This window comes from Spermophilus citellus (genome assembly GCF_964194105.1).
Source record: "Spermophilus citellus genome assembly, chromosome: 2".
NCBI lineage: Eukaryota > Metazoa > Chordata > Mammalia > Rodentia > Sciuridae > Spermophilus > Spermophilus citellus.
Window position 1 is genome coordinate 201,512,166 of NC_138183.1, and position 7,761 is coordinate 201,519,926.

A 7,761-nucleotide genomic window follows, 5' to 3' on the forward strand; every position below is an offset into this window, starting at 1 on the left:
TTCAATCTTTCTTTGACAAATGCTTTTAAAGATTCTATTAGATTTCATCAATCACTTTTCAGAGTAACTTCAAAAGGAATATGGCTCTTTGGACTCCAAAATTCACTATATCTTGTCTAAACTTTGTGTACTATGTCTCTCATTTCCAAATAATTTCTGCCCTTTTAGAATCTATTTTTTATCAGCAACCTCATTATTTTTGATTATCCATAAGGCACTTTCTTATTGCCCTTAATTATTTTATTCAATTTGTAATCTTTATCTTTCATTTGCCTTCAGTTTCAAGTGTATCATCTTTTGTTGCAGCAAGGAATAAACCAGGTGGACTCAGCAACTCCACTTAGGGATTGGATTAAATGACCTCTTGAGAACTATGATCTCTGGTTCCTGCTCCAGGTCTATGATAAGAAAGATGTGTTAAGTAAATGAACTCATAGCAATGCTGGAAAATCAGAAAGTGGAGGGAAAATTTTAGTATTCCAAAATTATGAATTATTTTAGAAAGATAAAAAACAGATGGAGTCCAATAGAAGGAAGAACCACAGCCTTACATGTCTGTTAAGAAAAAAATGCTGACAAAGTTTCAGAGTAATAGAACTTCAGAGGTAGCAGCAAAAGGAGCAGGAAAAAGGTTCAGAATATTACCCAGGGTCAATGTTTGGGTGGCCCAGTAGATTTTAGACATATGAATTCTTCCCACTCCAACTCACTCCAAATAAGAATCACTTACAGTGTTTTCCCTGGGAAGGATGTGTGAGGGAGTATGTAGACCTAAGAGGCAAGGCACATCTCCAGGTGGATGGCCACATCAAGAAAGAATGAGGACAGGTTCAGAAATCCAGCTCCTGAACTCCAGAATAATACATCCTGTCCCTTTTTCAGGAGCACTGGAAATGGCTGTGGCAAACGTTTATGGCATTCACATCAAAGCTTAAATAGATAATCAGAAGAAAATGGTTGAACAACGATAAAGAAACAACTAAAAAAGAAAGAAAAAAAGAAACATTTGATTGCTGAGAGTAAACAATATGATGGAGGAGATACACCAAATGTAATCATTAGAATATCCAATGTCCATGGAAACAGAGTTTACGAAAAGCAATTAGAATAAAATCTTTAAAAAAGTATAATTAATTTACTGAAAAGGATATGAGAAAATATAGCAAGCAAAAAAATCCATTTCAGGTGAGAAGATGTTGCTCCTGGTGACTCCACTCTGGCACTCCTCCATCCAGCATGCCACTTCAGGGGTGAGCTGGTGCTTGCTGGGGAAGCAGCAAGGCTGGTTGTGCTTTGTCTTGACCACTAGGGGCGCACAAGTTCCCTGAACACCAGCAGCTGGGACTGTGGCTGTGTTCCGGGTGTTAGGCTCATCTAACTGCTTATTTTAGGCACTAAAAAATAAAAATTTTATTGCTGAATTTCTTCTAAAAAAGCAAAACCCTCAACTGATGGGTTGAACATCAAAATGTATTCAGGGAGTTCTCTATCATTGAGCCTGGAAGCAGCACTGAAAGTGCCTAACACAGTACAAAAGGTCAAAGAGAAGGAGAAAAAAAATTTTTACTTTATATATTTTTTTATTTGTTCTAATTAGTTATATATGACAGTAGAATGCATTTAGGCACTTTGACATATCATACATAAATGGGATATGATTTCTCATTTTTCTGATTTTACCTGTTGTAGAATCACACTGGTAATGCAGTCATATATGTATACAAAGTAATAATGTATGTTTCATTCTACTACACTTCCTATCCTCATACCTGCTCTCCCCCCTTCACTCCCCTCTACCTAATCTAAAATAACTATTCTTCCTAAGCACTCCCACCCCCACTGCCTTATTGTGAATTAGCATCCACATATCAGAGAAAATATTTGCCCTTTGGGTTTTTGGGATTGGCTTATTTCACTTAGCATGATATTCTCCAACTCCATCCATTTACCTGCAAATGTCATAATTTAATTCTTCTTTAAAGCTGAGTAATATTCCATTGACTATATATAACACATTTTCTTTATTCATTCATCTGTTGAAGGGCACCTAGGTTGGTTCCATAGTTCAGCTATTGTGAATTGTGCTGCTATAAACATTAATGTGGCTGTGTCACTGTAGTGTGCTGATTTTAAGTCATTTGGGTATAAACAGAGGAGTGGGATAGCTGGGTCAAATGGTGGTTCCATTCCAAGTTTTCTGAGGAATCTCCATACTGCTTTCCATAGTGTTTGTACCAATTTGCAGTCCCATCAGCAATATATGAATGTGCCTTTTTTAAGAAGGGGAAAAAAATTAAAGGTGAGAGATGAGAATCATTGATTGAGAAGTCCAACATGTATGTAGTAAAAACCCCAAACAAAGAGACCAGTAAAGTGGGAGTGGAATTAACTTGCTAATAATATAAGTAGAAAAAAAAATTAGTGCTGAAGAGAGTCAAGCATTCTCAGAAAGAAATGTCTCTTTAAATATCAAGCATGAAGAATGACAAGAATGACAAGTTATGAAATTTTAAAAACAAGGAATATAGAGACTATCCTAAATTTTCACAAATAACAACAATTATCTATAGAGGAAGCAAGTACTAACACCAGACTTTTCATTAGCCACACTAGATACTAAAAGATAAAAAAACAACTCTTCAAAAAGTTGTGTGCTGGGAAATAATCATGCATATGGAATGCTATATCCAAATAATATATGATTCAAGCAGGAGAAAAAAATCCATTTTCATATCATGGAAAGACTCAGAAATTTTAATACTCACCTTTCTGGATGAAGAGAGAGTAGATGGGCACATGTGAAACCTGAGGAACAGGAGTGAGTAAAGGACAAATAAAAGTCATTTATTAGTTTAGATAATTGTTGGTCAAACACTTCATAGCTAAATTTCTCGATGATTTAACACGTGAGATGGGGAGTAGTAAAAGCTGGAAGAGAGAGAGGGACAGACAGGTCAGATTCTCCTCAAGTTCCAAGTTAGGGTTTAAGAGCAAGTTAATTCCAGACATTGATAGAATACGTAAACAATGTATTAAACCATTAGGGGTTTGTAGGGTCAGGGATGTAGCTCAGTGGTAGAAAGCTTACCTAAAGTGCAATACAGTCACTATAGGAAAAGTAGAAATGAAGTACATAAATTCTGTGTTATTAGGTTGAAAGCAATACAAAGAAAAATGAATTTCAATCTAACTGATATAAATAATGATAGGAAAACAACAACCAAAGCAACAATAGCAGAGGAAAAATAATAAAAAGAAAACTCAAAATTAGATACCGTCACAATAATGGTGGTATTCAATGCAAAACTGAACAAGATTGATCAATAAGGAAATATGTGCTCTCAAATATTGCAGATGGGAATGAGATTGACAAAAAAACAATTTTAAAGGTTTTATAAAAATAAAAAGTGAAATTCACAGGAACTTATAGCAGTCACAATCATTTATATATCTAACAATGCAGTGTTGAAATATTTAAAACAAAACTAATAGGAATACGGTGAAATGGGGGGAAAAGTCCATAATTATAATGCACGACTTTGAGGAACTGGTAGGTCAAATAAATAACAAAAAGTGTGATCTGATAGCTTATTAACAAAACATCATTCCTTAAACAGTGCTAGTTGTCTTTAAGGGGCAGTTGGCAGTATCTACTAGAATTTAAATTGTGCAAATCTTTTGATCCACTATCTCCCTTCTTCGTGTACATCATAGAGAAATAGTGTTACCATGAAACATGAGAAGGGCTATAATTAAATGAATAATAAATACATTGAAATCATATGAATCATTACAAAGAATTAAAAAGATTAATACATACATGGAATTGTCTAAAATATTTTTGAAAAAAATTATGGCATTAGCATCCCTTATTAAAAACCACATGGAAATTTTAAAAAGGAAAAGATTTTTGGCTTACCTACTAAAAGTATTGGGATAGAGATGATTATGGAGTAGGGAAAGGAATTACCTTCAATAACTAGATCACTATCTTCAGAGCCCAGGATTTTGAAGATATTACATATATATATAACATATATATATTATATATATAATATATAAAATACATATATATATATATATGTCAAACCTATTGTAATGTGGGTCACTTTCACACAGAGGAAAGCATCACAGCTCTTCCTGTAGCTCCATAAGGTGAAACTAAATATAAACCTCATGAAAACGCTTGACAGCAGACACCTGGTTATGGCTGCTTCTCAGAAATGGCACTGATGATCACAGCATAGCTCATGCTAATTATGTTTATCCAAGTCAAGTTTCAAAACTAATTAGATCTTTGCACTTGTATTACCTGTATGCTAATAATAAAGAGAATAAATGAAGCCCCTGAGATCTTAATGAATATCTTAGCCAGCATAATGGTGTATGAATACATAAACACACCTAATTTTCTTAGTCTCATTGGATTTTCTCCCACTGGATTTTCAATAGAATATTTTAAAAAAACTGAGCATGTCTGATGCTAAGGTACTGATGACCTAGCGTTCCAAATAGTCCAAAGTCTTACATAAATAAGCCCTGTTATATAGAAATGACTCCAAGAATGTGTCCTCATCATAATATTTGACCAGCAGGTAACATTCACTTTGTTATTAATATATAAATGTCCTTTGCATTTACAGTGAAAGCTAATAATTGCATATTTAAAAGAGGTTTTGAATTACTAATTCATTGCTGCTAATTGCTAGGTGTTTTAGCACACATTATCTCCTTTAATACAAACATAGAAGACTAATGGTATTATTTTAAAAAGAAAGTTGAGGCTCAAAAGGGTTATATAATTTTTCCAAAATTACCTAGATGGTAAGCAGTAGACCTGGAATTTAGCCCCAGAAATTTGGGTTCTGAAATCTTATTTTAATTACAGCACTGTATGTTATGCCTCTCACTTCATACTAGCACTCATCACATTTCAAATTCCTTTGGGTGTTTCATGTATTTATTTTTCTAATAAAAATAGTATTTATTCCAGATTGTGTTTTTTAACCTGTGACACAATCCTGGAGCTATAGTTAGTGAAGCTAGAGATGTAGCATTCATATGTTATTATATTAAGTTTTGTTCGTATGAAAAATGGATTAAGTCACATTAATTAATTCTTTCTGCATTGAGATAGGTAAGATTAGTAAGGTTGACTAAGAAGGACACTGATAGCAATTTCTTCCCCACTCATCTTTTGATGCTGGGGTGGGAGAGGGGCTCCATTTTTCTACATTTGCCCGTGGAGTAGAATCAGTTATTAACAGTAGTACTGTCTTGCTAGGCTGCCCCCTTCCAGTATTTTGTCTAGAAAGAGCTGGATTTTGTTGGGCATCTTTCTTGGTCTCTTTGGGTTTGAATTTCAGGTTTCTCCAGATTTGGATAAACACAGTTTATTCATCCACTCAGTCAACTGAAAGACTTCTTGATTCCTTCAAAGTTTTGATAGGAATAAGCTTCTATAAACCTCTGGGTGTACATTTTTGTGTAGCATAAGCTTTCAGTTCATTTGGGTAAATACCAATGAGTACAATTAATGGGTTTCATGATAAGGGTATTTTTAATTTTATGAGGAACTGTCAAACCATCTTCTGAAGTGGCTGCACCAATTTGTGCCTTTATCTGTGAGAAGGAGAGTTCCTGTTGTCAGTGACTTTAGTTCAGGCCTTTCTTTGGTTTCAGATCTTTGTTCATTTCTTATTGTTAAGTGTTAAAAATTCCTTAATAAAAACTCCTTAATAAAAATAACTACACAAAACAGCACATCATTGAAAGAATCCCTAAATCAATAAAGGTAGAAGGAAAATGAACCAGAAAGAAGGTCTTCACACACAGGAAGGAATAGTGTACAAATATATATGCAAGTGTGTGAATAAATATAAATAAACAAAATGCATAAATCAATGAAATCTGAAACAATGTGATAATTACTGAAATTTTTTCTTTGTACTTTTTCTCTTTACACTACCTATAGCTATTGAATTCCAGATTGGAAAATGTTTCTAGGCTACTGTAGTTCTGCTTCAGCTTATCTTGCTGGTTATAATTAGGTCATAATGTTCTCTCAAGTCTTTGAACTTATTCAGTGTTTTCTGGTTCCTGTTATTACTGGTGGAGAGTCTTCTGTTAATTTAATTGCCATGACTTCATAAGAAATTTTCTAATATTTCTGGCTAACTTAAGAATTTTTCCTTATGTTTATTATTTTTCAGTTTTACTGTAAGAAGATTCTTATTTGTGCTTGCTATATGTAAATATTTATATTTTTCATCAATCTCAATATTTCCCAGCCATTGACTATATAAAAAATTATTTCTCTCTTATTCTTTCTAATATTTGCTTCTGGAACTTACTTTGTGAAAAATAGGCACTCTAATTTCATCTTCTACCTTAATGTATCTTTCATTTATTCAATTATCTCTTGCCCCTCTGTTTTCTGATTTTTAATTTTTTTAGTTGTATGTTGACAATACACTTATTTTATCTATTTATTCTTTAATGTAGTGCTGAGGATCAAACCCAGTGCCTCACATATGCTAGGAAAGAGCTACAACTCCAGCCCCAACAGTGTTTTCTAAAAAAATACTTTACGCCTATTCCCAGGTTACAGTTCTTTCAGATTAGTTGTGCCTAATGTTCTGTGTAAAGGAGCACCTGTGGGGGGATACCTGTGAGGAGGTGCACAAAGAACAGACAGACACGAAAGTACAAGCAGACATAAGGATGGAGTGGAGAGAGTGAAGTGAAGTGGTGAAGAAGAAATGAAGAAGTGAACTGACCACTCCTCCCTGCCTGGGAGTTTATTAACTCAAAGAACACATATCCCCATTACTATGACCATATTCTGATTAGTATTTCTTTAACCTGAGTGCTAGCTAACTGAGGTTCATACAAAAACAGAGCCCCTTCTATCCAAGGAGATTTCTAAGGAAACCAGATAGTGCCTGCAGAGTTGTCTTATTACCTCAGAGGGAGGAGGCTGGGCATTCCAATCGTGAGAATAAGGGTGACAGTTGCTCCCCAGGAGTTTGCTCACTGCGGGGATACTCACCTGTCTATTTCCACAGTCAGAATACCTACGGTTCTGCTGAAAGTATTTCTTGAGTTTTAATCAAATGTCAATATTTTTCATTTCTAGTAATTGTCATTGTCATTCTTTATAATATTTGCTTTTTAAAAATATAGTATCTTGATCCTTTCTCTGATTTTTAATATCATGTTTTATTACTTTAAATGTAAGTATTTTGTATCCTGTTTTAGATAATTCCACCACAGGGAATCTTAGATTGTAATTATTACTTTCTTATTTGTGCTCACTCATGATAGCCCATGTCTTCTTGTGGGACTGTGCACAAGAGATCCTTTGGGATTTGTGGTGATGGTATGTCATTCCAGATAGACTTGGCGTTTTCTCTTTTAGGAGATACTTACTTATCAATTACTGATAAACTATAACAAACCATGGTTTAAAAGAACCATTTTATTTTCTTCTTCATAATTTTATGGATCAGGAAGTTGGGGAGGGCTCCTCTATATGGTTTGGCTATGATTTCATGTGGCATGCTGGCACTGCTGTGGCTACAGGATCCACTACCCAAGTGGGTTCTTCACTCATGTGCCTGGCCTGGACTGCTTGTAGTTGATGCCATGGGCTGGGAGCTCAGCTGTAGCTGTCAACTGGTACAACTATACATTGTCTCTTCATGTGGCTAACACTTAGAGCTTAAGTGTGGCAGCTAGGTTCCCAGAGAGGTCAAAAGG